Source organism: Chiloscyllium plagiosum, unplaced genomic scaffold (assembly GCF_037043375.1).
Source record: "Chiloscyllium plagiosum isolate Xiang-an unplaced genomic scaffold, Cpla_swu_hap1 HiC_scaffold_2, whole genome shotgun sequence".
Classification (NCBI taxonomy): Eukaryota; Metazoa; Chordata; class Chondrichthyes; order Orectolobiformes; family Hemiscylliidae; genus Chiloscyllium; species Chiloscyllium plagiosum.
Window position 1 is genome coordinate 115,857,729 of NW_028270140.1, and position 12,893 is coordinate 115,870,621.

The window sequence follows — 12,893 nt, forward strand, 5'->3', positions numbered from 1 at the left end:
TCTTCTCCCAAAACACAAATGGCGGAGCTCACGTGATCCATCCGGGCCCGCCCCTCCGTGGGACGTACTCCCAGGTAAGTCCCAGATAGCAGGAAAGAGTCTGAACAAACTCCTGCAGCTAAAGTCCTCAAGTCCACAATCATTACCCAGTCTGAAATTCATACACAACACATTACAAAAACTCCCTCTTCTCCAATAAGCAACACGGAGTCAGGTTTTCCTATAACAAACTGGAAGTGAACTCCAATGATTTTTAAGTTCTTCCATTTGACCATTTATATAAAGCTGCATGACTACCTTGAGCAATGAGTGTGATGTCCAGTTGGAGTTTCCAAAATGACACTTTTTTTTTTAACTAAGAGCCTAGTTGGGCACAACTCAACTCGAATTCATCCTCACCTAAAATCCCAATCACACTTGGCAGGCAGCTCTGCTAACCACTTCTAGATCCTTAATCCAACAGCTGAAATTGACTGGTGAAAGGATTTTCTGATTTCACATTCTGCATTGGTGGGAATTGAATTCAAAATTCTTAGTCTAGGCCTTGGGATTACCACATGCAGCAACATAATCATAGCATTTCTGTATTCATTGAGGTGTGGAGTGCTAATAAATTGATGGTCTCAGTAATCCTCCAGGTGAAAGTGACGACTGCAGATGCTGGAGAAGGGCTGCTGCCCGAAACGTTGATTTTCCTGCTCCTCAGATGCTGCCTGACCTGTTGTGCTTTCCCAGCACCACTCTAATTTCATCAATCCTCTAGTCTGATAGTCATAAATGAACGAGGAAAGTAACAAATTCTTGTCAGTTGGGAGAAAGGAAAGCTGCCGTATACTTTTTCTTATTTTCCTTTGCAGCTCAGCTTATTGAAGCAGCTCACCTGTCAACCTAATACCTGAAGAAGATCATAAGACCATTAGACAACAAGACATAGGAGCAGAAATTAGGCCATTCTGCCCATTGAATCTGCTCCACCACTCTCTACATCGGGCAGACCAAACATAAGCTTAGAGAACGGTTCACCGAGCATCTCAACTGGGTCCACTATTCAATCATGGCGGATAAGTTTCTCAACCTCATTCTCCCGCTTTATCCTCATAACCCTTGATCCCTTTGATAATCAAGAAGCTTACTCTAAGGCTGTGTCCTTGGATCCTAGTCTCTCCTACAAATGAAAACATCTTCCCATTTTGGGGCGGCCCAGTGGTTAGCACTACCGCCTCAAAGCAGGGATACGGGTTTGATTCCAGCCTTGGGTGACTAGCTGTGTGGAGTTTGCACATTCTCCCTGTGATTGCGTGGGTTTCCTCTGGGTGCCCTGGTTGCCTCCCACAATCCAAAGATGTGCAGGTTAGGTGAATTGGCCATGCTAAATTGCCCATAGCATTCAGGAATGTGTAGGTTAGGTGCATTAGTTATGGAGTAAGTGTAGGATACTCGGGTAAGGGAATGGGTCTGGGTGGGATACCCTTCAGAGGGTCAGTGTGAACTTGTTCGGCCAAAGGGCCTGTTTCCACACTGTAGGATTTCTATATTGTACTTTACAATCCACTCTGCCCAGGCCATTCAGTATTCTGTAAGTTTCAATTAGATTCACACACACCCTCCCCCCCCCCCCCCCCCCCCCCCCCCCATCCTTCTAAACTCCATTGAGTATAGACCCAGAGTCTCTTACATTAAGCTTTTCATTCCTGGGACCATTCTTGTGAATGACCTCTGAACATGCTTTCGGGCCAAAACATCCTTCCTGAGATATGGGGCCCAAAACTGGGCACAATATTCCAAATGTGGTCAGATGAAAGCCTTATCGAGCCTCAGAAGTACATCCCTGCTTTTATATTCAAGTCCTCTCAAAACAAATGCCAACATTGCATTTGCCTTCCTAATTACTGACTCAACCTGTAAGTTTACCTCAACAGAATCCTGGAATAGAACTCCTAAGTTTCTTTGCACTTCAGACTTCTGAATTTTCTCCCCAATTTAGAAAATAGTCCATGTCTCTATTCTTCCTACCAGAGTGCATGACCTCAAACTTTCCCATGTTGTACTCCATCTGCCACTTCTTCGCCCACTCTCCTAACCTGTCCAAATCTTGCTGCAGCCTCCCCATCTCCTCAGTGCTACTTGACCCTCTACCTATCTTTATATCATCTGCAAACTTAGCCAGAATACACTCAGTTCCTTCATCTAGATCGTTAATGTATAAAGTGAAAAGTTGGGTTCCAACACTGAGCCTTGCAGAACACTACTGAGAGAGTGTCCTCCCGAGAGAGACCCTTTTATCCCCATTCTCTGCTTTCTGCCAGCATGCCAGGCTTCTATCCATGCTAGCACCTTACCTTTGATGCCATGGGCCCTTATCTTACTCAGTAGTCTCCTGTCTGGCACCTTGTCAAAGGCCTTCTTGAAGTCCAGGTAGATAACATCCATTAGCTCTCCTTGGTCTAACCTGCTCATTACTTCTTCAAAGAATTCTAGCAGGTTTGTCAGGCATGACCTCCTCTTGATGAAACCATGTTGAATTTGCCCTATTTTACCATACACTTCCAAGTATTCAGAAATCCCATCCTTCACAGTGGATTCCAGGTTGTTTACCACACCGAGGTTAGTCTAATCGGTCTGTAATTTTCTGTCTTTTGCCTTACTCCCTTTTTATCGCAGCTGTCACGTTAGCGATTTTCCAGTCCTCTGGGACCTTCCCTGACTCTAGTAATTCCCGAAAATCACCACTAATGCCTCCACTGTCTTTTTAGCTTTCTCCCTTAGAACTCTCCCTTAGTCCATCTGGTCCAGGTGATTCATCCAGCATCAAGCCATTCAGTTTTTCTAGCAGCTTCTCATTGGTGCTGGCCATCATAGTCTCTTGAATTTTTGGGATATCACTCATGTCTTCCACCATGAAGACTGACGTGAAGTAATCATTCAGTTCCTCAACCATTTTCTTGTTCCCCGCTACTATCTCTCCAGTGTCATTTTCCAGTCGCCCAAATGTCCACTTTTGTTTCTCTTTCACTCTTTATATATCTAAAGAAACTCTTACAGTCTTCCTTTATATTACTGGCTAGCTTACCCTCATATTTAATCTTCTCCCTCCTGATTTCATATTTTGTTGCCCTTTGTTGGTCTTTGTAAGCTTCCCAATCCTCTGGTTTCCCACTGTCCTTCGCTATATTATAGAGGAACCTTGATTATTCGAATATAAATTATCCGAATATCGAGTTATCTGAATATCGGATTATCCGAAGGAGATCTCGATTCCTGATAGAAACATTACATCAAGGAGCTGTTTCCAACACCAATCACACCTTTTGTTTACAATGATTAAAAACAAACTTAGCTTACTGAAATGCTGCCAAGAACAGTCCTGAACATTGATGGGAGTCCAGGCACCATCTCCAAATGACTGACCACTGTCTTTCTCTCTCTGTCTCCCCACACTTTCCCTAGAGTTCTACACAGGCGTGTACCCTAAACCCCCTTCCCCCAATAATCTCTCTAACATTATCCTGTACAGGGCAAAGGTGGAAGTTGACAAAAAGTTGCAGTAAAAAGTTGTGTGCGCGTGCGTGTGCTATTTGGAGACTCACCCCCAAAGGCAGCAGCAGTCTTACTGGTGGTGTCCAGTCCGGTTGCCCCGGAGGGTAAGGCAGAACGTGTGGTGGGACACAGGGGGCGCAGCAGACAGATCGGATGGCGGCGGCGGGGTCATCGGGGTCGGAATGTAAGTGGGGTCAGATAGGGAGAGGGGTTGAGGGGGTCAGATGGGGTTCGGACAGGGAGCGGGGTTGGGAGGGGTCAGGAGATTGGACAGGGTTGAGGGGGTCAGACAGGGAGCAGGGTTGAGGGGGTCGGACAGGGACCGGGGTTGGAGGTCGGACAGGGAGCGGGGTTGGGGGGTCGGACAGGGAGCGGGGTTGGAGGTCGGACAGGGAGCGGGATCGGAGGTCGGAGGGAGCGGAGTTGGGGGTCGGAGAGGGAGCGGGGTTTGGGGTCAGACAGGGAGCAGGATTGGGGGTCGGATAGGGAGTGGGGTTGAGCGGGGTTGGACAGGGTTGGGGGGGTCTCGGACAGGGAGTGGGGTTGGACGTGAGTGAGGTGGGAGCAGGGTCAGGTGGGGCTGGGAGGGTCGAACAGGGTCTCGTGTACAGTCTGCTGCTACCGCGTCTCCTGAATGGGGAGCGGTCTTAGCAAGTGCTCCCTGTGTCAATCCCATTTTACTGATAGGGGGTGGGGGGTGGGGTTCAGAAGCAAACCCTGAGACAAAGAGTGGGAGGAAGACAGGCAGAACGAGGAAAAAGGAAACTTCAGAAAACTCCAAGCCCCAGAGGAGAGGCATTGAATCAATTAACTGAATAATCAATTATCCAAACGAAATGGTGCCCGCCCATCTTATTCGGATAATCGAGATTCCTCTGTATATACTTTCTCCTTTGCTTTTATGCTCTTCCTGACTTCGCTAGTTTGCCATGGTTGCCCCATCCTCCCTGCAACATGCTTAATTTTACCTCAGGGTGAATCTCTGCTGTATCTCCTGAATTACTTCCAGAAACTCTGGCCATTGCTGTTCCAATGTCTTTCCTGCTAAGCTCTGCTCCCAGTCAATTCTACCCAGCTCCTCCCTCACGCATCTGCAGTTGCCTTTATTCAGCTGTAATACCATTATCTCTGATTCTATCTTCTCCCTCTCAAATTGCAGAGTAAATTCAATCTGAGACTGGTACAGATGAGAACAGAAGTGAGGAGAAAGTGAGGTCTGCAGATGCTGGAGATCAAAGTTGAAACTTTATTGCTGGAACAGCACAGCAGGTCAGGCAGCATCCAGGGAACAGGAGATTCGACGTTTCGGGCACAGGCCCTTCTTCAGGAATCAGAACACTCTTCACAGAAGTGAGTCAAACAGTCAGGGCAGGCATGGACAAGATAGAACTAATAAATTAAACTGCATTTATTTCAATGCAAGGGGCCTAACAGGGAAGGCAGATGAATTCAGGCCATGGTTAGGAACATGGGACTGGGATATCATAGCAATTACAGAAACATGGCTCAGGGATGGGCAGAACTGGCAGCTTAATGTTCCAGGATACAAATGCTACAGGAAAGATAGAAAGCGAGGCAAGAGAGGAGGGGAGTGGCATTTTTGATAAGAGATAGCATTACAGCTGTGCTGAGGGAGGATATTCCTGGAAATACATCCGGGGAAGTTATTTGGGTGGAACTGAGAAATAAGAAAGGAATCATCACCTTATTGGGATTGTATTATAGATCCCCAAATAGTCAGAGGGAAATTGAGAAACAAACTTGCAAGGAAATCTCAGTTATCTGTAAGAATAATAGGGTACCAATGGATTAGGTTCGGATAGCTTCAGTGTGGGTAGGGGCTGCCGTCAGGGATGTCCTCTCTCGCCATTGTTATTTACGCTAATAATTGAACCACGAGCAGAAGCTATATGAGCTGATCCTAATATAACGGCCCCGAGGATCGGTACAGGTAAACATAAAATTACCCAGTATTCAGATGATATTCTTCTATTCCTCAGTAATCCTCTGATGTCCGTACCTCGCTTAATCCAAGTTATTAATACATTTAGCGCATTCTCAGGCTATAAAATTAATTTCTCAAATTCGGAGGCTATGCCAATGGATGGCCTTGCTATGATACCCCACTTAGTGGACGGATCCCATTTTCCCTTTCGTTGGTCCCTGGAGGGCTTCTTATATTTAGGTATTTTTATTACCCCAGTATTTGGTCAGTTATACAAGGCTAACTTTGTGCATTTACTGGAAAGGATAAGGCATGACCTCCAGCGATGAGGAGACCTTCCAATTTCCTGGCTGGGTAGAATAGCACTAATTAAAATGAACGTCCTGCCCTTCTCCTATACCCTATGAGAATGCTTCCGGTGATGCTGCCGAGGCTGGCACTACGTAAATTATATGGGTGGTTGGGTTCCTTTATCTGCAATCATAGACGGCCCCTCATTAAGCTGAAGAAGCTACAGCTTCCACAGGCAAGGGGAGGATTGGACTTCCCAGATTTTAGGAAATATCAGTTAAGTTCCTTATTAAGTTACATAGCTGATTGGGTCCTGTTTGATCCACAATCAATCTGGCTGGACATCGAAGCTTCTCAAGTAAAATGCCCACTTATTAACCTTTTATTTTCAGACAAGAGGAAAATCATTGCGGATCACTGTAAAGACCCTATAATACTAAATACAATTAAAGCTTGGAATATAATGCGGCAAAATGAGGGCAACTCACATAAAACATCCCCCTATGCTCTGATAGTGGGAGCATGGGGATTTCAACCGGGGTACAGATGCCACTTTTAAACTCTGGAGATCCAGGAGTATCTCATGTCTAGGGGACCTATTTAAAGAAGGGGTCCTGATGTCTTTTGAACAGCTGCGTCAGAAATTCGGATTACCTAATGGAGACCTCTATCGATACTTCCAAATTCGAGCTTTTTTACAGAAGAAGACTACGTTATTAGATAGTCTTTATAAATCAGATAGAGAATGTAGAGTACTACGACCAAAGGGGGTATCCTCCATCAGTACTATTTATCATTTACTACATGATGAAGTATTGGGAGATATGGACAATCTGCTTAAAACATGGGATCAGGAATTGGGGCTAGAAATCTCTATAGAAACGTGGAATGACATTTGGGAAAACGCCAGAAGAATCACCTTCTGTAACAGAACTCAGGCTATCCAGCTGCAGATACTTCATAGGGCCCAAATAGCACTGGATCGATTGGCAAAATTTAAGGCAGGGGCATCCCCAATGTGTCCCAAATGTAAAATAGAGGTGGGCACTCTTGTACATTGTCTATGGACCTGTCATAAGATCCGTAGATACTGGACTAAAGTAGCAAGTGCCCTGACAGAAATTATAGGAACGGAAATTAAAGTGGATCCCATATCTCTCCTTTTGGGCTTTTCGAACTTATCCTCCCTGGACATGCATGGGAAGAGATTATTTTCTATTCTCTCTTTCTGTGCAAGGAAAAATATTTTGGTAAACTGGGTGGCAGAGGGCCCCGCTGGACTTTTAAATTGGCACAGATTAATTATGGAATGTATTCCCCTTGATTCCTTACAAATATGGTGCACCGAAAGACCGAATTATTTTATAAAATATGGCAGCCCTTCTTGAATTATACGAATACCGATATTTTGGCTATCCTAGCACGGGCTTTTATTTAATTGAGATTGCGAACCTGGCTGGTCTGGGGCCCCATGGGAGAGGAATCCCGCACGAATACGGGTTTTGTTACATTTGATGTTAACACATTCCGAGCATGTATCTCACTACCCAATTTCTATGCTATCCGCTGTTTTTTTTCTCTCTTTCTCTTATTTGAATAATGTAAGAGACTGAAATATACACTCTGGTTAGTTGTAGGTTAGATTAGTAGTTAGTTGAGTTTTGTTTTTTTTTCGATATTTTTCTTTTGTTAAATTTTGGTTATATATTTAAGATTTAATTGTATATCAATGTTTGTACTTGAGAGTTTTGTTTATTTTTGTAAACTTGTAAAACTGTTAAATTTCTAATAAAAATATCGATATAAAAAAAAGAATAATAGGGTGGTCATGGTAGGGGATTTTAACTTTCCAAACATAGATTGGGACTGCCATATTGTTAAGGGTTGAGATGGAGAAGAATTTGTTAAGTGTGTACAAGACAATTTTCTGTATATGGTGTACCTACTAGAGAAAGTGCAAAACTTGACCTACTCTTGGGAAATAAGGCAGGACAGGTGACTGAGGTGTCAGTGGGGGAGCACTTTGGGGCCAGCGACCATAATTCTATTAGATTTAAAATAGTGATGGAAAAGAACAGACCAGATCTAAAAGTTGAAGTTCTAAATTGGAGAAAGGTCAATTTTGACAGTATTAGGCAAGAACTTTCGAAAGCTGATTGGGGGCAGATTTTCGCAGGTAAAGGGATGGCTGGAAAATGGGAAGCCTTCAGAAATGAGATAACGAGAATCCAGAGAAAGTATATTCCTGTCAGGGTGAAAGGAAAGGCTGGTAGGTATAGGGAATGCTGGATGACTAAAGAAGTTGAGGGTTTGGTTAAGAAAAAGAAGGAAGCATATGTCAGGTATAGACAGGATAGATCGAGTGAATCCTTAGAAGAGTATAAAGGCAGTAGGAATATACCTAAGAGGGAAATCAGAGGGCAAAAAGAGGTCATGAGATAGCTTTGACAAATAGAATTAAGGAAAATCCAAAAAGTTTTTACAAATACATTAAGGACAAAAGGGTAACTTTGGAGAGAATAGGGCCCCTCAAAGATCAGCAAGATGACCTTTGTGTGGAGCCGCAGAAAATGGGGGAGATACTAAATGAGTATTTTGCATCAGTATTTACTGTGGAAAAGGATATGGAAGATATAGACTGTAGGGAAATAGATGGTGACATCTTGCAAAATGTCCATATTACAGAGGAGGAAGTGCTGGATGTCTTGAAACACATAAAAGTGGACAAATCCCCAGGACCTGAATGTGTGTACCCTAGAACTCTGTGGGAAGCTAGAGAACTGATTGCCAGGCCTCTTGCTGAGATATTTGTATCATCGATAGTCACAGGTGAGGTGCCGGAAGACTGGAGGTTGGCTAACGTGGTGCCACTGTTTAAGAAAGGTGGTAAGGACAAGCCAGGGAACTATAGACCAGTGAGCCTGACGTCGGTGGTGGGGAAGTTGTTGGAGAGAATCCTGAGGGACAGGATGTACATGTATTTGGAAAGGCAAGGACTGATTAGGGATAGTCCACATGGCTTTGTATGTGGGAAATCATGTCTCACAAAGTTGATTGAGTTTTTTGAAGAAGTAGCAAAGAGGATTGATGAGGGCAGAGCGGTAGATGTGATCTATATGGACTTCAGTAAGGTGTTCGACAAAGTTCCCCATGGGAGACTGATTAGCAAGGTTAGATCTCACGGAATACAGGGAGAACTAGCCATTTAGAAACAGAGCTGGCTCAAAGGTAGAAGAGAGAGGGTGGTGGTAGAGGGTTGTTTTTCAGACTGGAGGCCTGTGACCAGTGGAGTGCAACATGGATCAGTGCTGGGTCCTCTACTTTTTGTCATTTACATAAATGATTTGGATACGAGCATAAGAGGTACAGTTAGTAAGTTTGCAGGTGACACCAAAATTGGAGGTGTAGTGGACAGCAAAGAGGGTTACCTCAGATTTCAACAGGATCTCGACCAAATGGGCCAATGGGCTGAGAAGTGGCAGATGGAGTTTAATTCAGGTAAATGCGAGATGCTGCATTTTGGGAACGCAAATCTTAGCAGAACTTACACACTTAATGGTAAGGTCCTAGGGAGTGTTGCTGAACAAAGAGAACTTGGAGTGCAGGTTCATAGCTCCTTGAAAGTGGAGTTGCAGGTAGATAGGATAGTGAAGAAGGCGTTTGGTATGCTTTCCTTTATTGGTCAGAGTTTGAGTACAGGAGTTGGGAGGTCATGTTGCGGCTGTACAGGACATTGGTTAGGCCGCCGTTAGAATATTGCATGCAATTCTAGTCTCCTTCCTATCGGAAAGATGTTGTTAAACTTGAAAGGGTTCAGAAAATATTTACAAAGATGTTGCCAAGGTTGGAGGATTTGAGTTATAGGGAGAGGCTGAACAGGCTGGGGATGTTTTCCCTGGAGCATTGGAGGCTGAGGGTTGACCTTAGAGTCATAGAGATGTACTGCATGGAAACAGACCCTTCAGTCCAACCCGTCCATGCCGACCAGATATCCCAACCCAATTTAGTCTCACCTGCCAGCAACCGGCCCATATCCCTCCAGACCCTTCCTATTCATATACCCATCCAAATGCCTCTTAAATATTGCAATTGCACCAGCCTCCACCACTTCCTCTAGCAGCTCATTCCATACTTGTACTACCCTCTGAGTGAAAAGGTTGCCACTAAGGTCTCTTTTATATTTTTTCCCTCTCACCCTAAACCTATGCCCTCTAATTCTGGACTCCCCGACCCCAGGGAAAATACTTTGCCTATTTACCCTATCCATGCCCCTCATAATTTTGTAAACCTCTATAAGACCACCCCTCAGCCTTCGACGCTCCTGGGAAAACAGTCCCAGCCTGTTCAGCTTCTTAAATGTGGCACCACGTTAGCCAACCTCCAGTCTTCCAGCACCTCACTTGTGACTATCGATGATACAAATATCTCAGCAAGAGACCCAGCAATCACTTCTCTAGCTTTCCACAGAGTTTGAGGGGACACCTGATCCTCGGGATTTATCCAACTTTACACGTTTCAAGGCATCCAGCACTACCTCCTCTGTAATTGGTGACATCTTGCAAGATGTCACCATCGATTTCCCTACAGCCTATATCTTCTATATCCTTTTCCACAGTAAATACTCATTTAGTATCTCCCTCATTTTCTGCGCCTCTACCCAAAGGCCCCCTTGCTGATCTTTGACGAGCCCTATTCTCTCCCTGGTTACCCTTTTGTTCTTAAAGTATTTGTAAAAACCCATTAGATTCTCCTTAGTTCTATTTGCCAAAGCTATCTCATGCCCCCTTTTGCCCTCCTGATTTCCCTCTTCAGTACACTCCTACTTCCTTTATACTCTAAGGATTCACTCGATCTATCCTGTCTATACCTTACATTTGCGTCCTTCTTTTTCTTAACCAAATCCTCAATTTCTTTAGTCATCCAATATTCCCTATACCTACCAGTCTTTCTTTTCACCCTAACAGGAAAAACCTTTCTCTGGATTCTCGATATCTCATTTCTGAAGGCTTCCCATTTTCCAGCCGTCCCTTTACCTATTCACTTCAAGGTTTTGCCACTCTATGAGATGGTAGTTAAAACTGGATACAATATTCTCGCTGAGGTCTACTCAGTGATTTACTTTGGCATTATAGAGGTTTACAAAATTATGAGGGGCATGGATAGGGTAAATATGCAAAGTCTTTTCTCTGGGGTCACCGAGTCCAGAACTAGAGGGCATAGGTTTAGGGTGAGAGGAGGAAGATATAAAAGAGATATACAGTGCAACTTTTTCACACAGAGGGTGGTATGTGTGTGGAATGAGCTGCCAGAGGAAGTGGTGGAGGCTGGTACAATTGCAACATTTAAGAGGCATTTGGATGGGTATATGAATAGGAAGGGTTTGAAGGAATATGGGCCGGGTGCTGGGAGGTGGGACTAGATTGGGTTGGGATATCTGGTCAGCATGGATAGTTTCGACCAAAGGGTCTGTTTCCATGTTGTACATCTCTATGACCTCAGAGTTCCTTGATCTTAAGCTTCCTTATCAAGTCTGCCTCACTGCACAACACTAAATCCAGTATTGACTGTTCCCTGCTGGGCTCCACCACAAACTGCTCCAAAAAGCCATCTTGTGGACATTTCACAAATTTCTTTTCTTGAAATCTACTACCAACCTGATTTTCCCAGTCCACCTGCATATTGAAATCCCCCATGATCACTGTAACTTGGCCTTTCCTACACATCGTTCCTATATCTATGAGTATATTTCACACCAGCTGCTGACCACTGTTTGGAGGCCTGCACATAACTCCAACTATGGTTTTTTACCTATGCGGTTCCTCAATTCTACACACACAGATTCTACATCATCTCACCCTACTGTGTGTCTCACTATTGATTTAATTTCACTTATCTTTTCAATAGGATGTAAATCCTTGAATATTCAGCCCCAAACCTGATCCCCTTGCAGCCACGTCTCTGTGATGCCCACTATGTCATACCTGCCAATTTCGATCTGCGCCACAATCTAATTTACCTTCTTCTTATACTGCATCATTTCAGATATAACACCTTTTGTCCTATATTAACTGTCCCTCTTCTCATTATCATTCATTTATCCAGTGTGCTTGAAGTTTGATTGTTAACCCTTTCCAAACACTCTTCTCCTATTTGTGTCTGTGCTGGAGATTTTAGTAACTTTCCCTGAGTTCTGCACTCTTACATCCTTCTCTAATTCAGGTTTTCTAACTTCCCCTATAACTGAACCCTCTCCCTCAGTTATTTAGTTTAAAGTCCTGTCTACAGCCCTAGTAATGTGATTCGGTAGGACTCTGGTCCCAGCACAGTTCAGATGAAGACCATCCTATCAGAACAAGTCCCTTCTTCCCCAGCACTGGTGCCAACGTTCCATGAATTCAAACCCATTTCTCCCACATCAATCTTTGAGCCACGCATCTACCTGCTTAATCTAAATGACTGTGCCAATTAGCTCGTGGCTCAAGTAGTAATCCAAAGATTAATACCTTTTTGTTTGTTCCTTAATTTAGCTCCTGGCTGTGTTCATACTCCCTTAGCAGAACCTCTGTGCTAGTTTTATCTATGTCTTTGGTACCTATGAGGACTACAACCACTGGATCTTTACCCTCCCCCCTCCAAGTTCCTCTGCAGCCCAAACGAGATATCCTGAACCTGAGCACCAGACAGGCAACACAACCTTTGAGACTCCTGATCCTGATGGCAGAGAACAGTGTCTATGCCTCTTTCCCCAATTACAATGACATTTCTCTTCTCTCCCCCAACTTGAATAGTTCCCTCACCACAGTGCTGTGGGCAATCAGCTCATCCTCCCTGCAGTTCCCATTCCTGCCCGTACAGGGAGCAAAACTCTTTAACCTGCTGGACAAGGACTGGGGCGGAGGCTCCTGCAACTCTTGCTCCTGGATCACACCGAATACAAAAAAAATGTGGTGGCAATGGAAATTTTTAGAATATCATGCTTGTTGTAATTTTTCTATTGAATATTTTATTCTAGAAATATCAAAGTCAGTTTGATATCACTATTCCAAACTTTTAAATTGAAAAGTTTACATTTCTACTAGATAGACATGATTTTTTGTGTCTTGCATGACAAGTTACATAT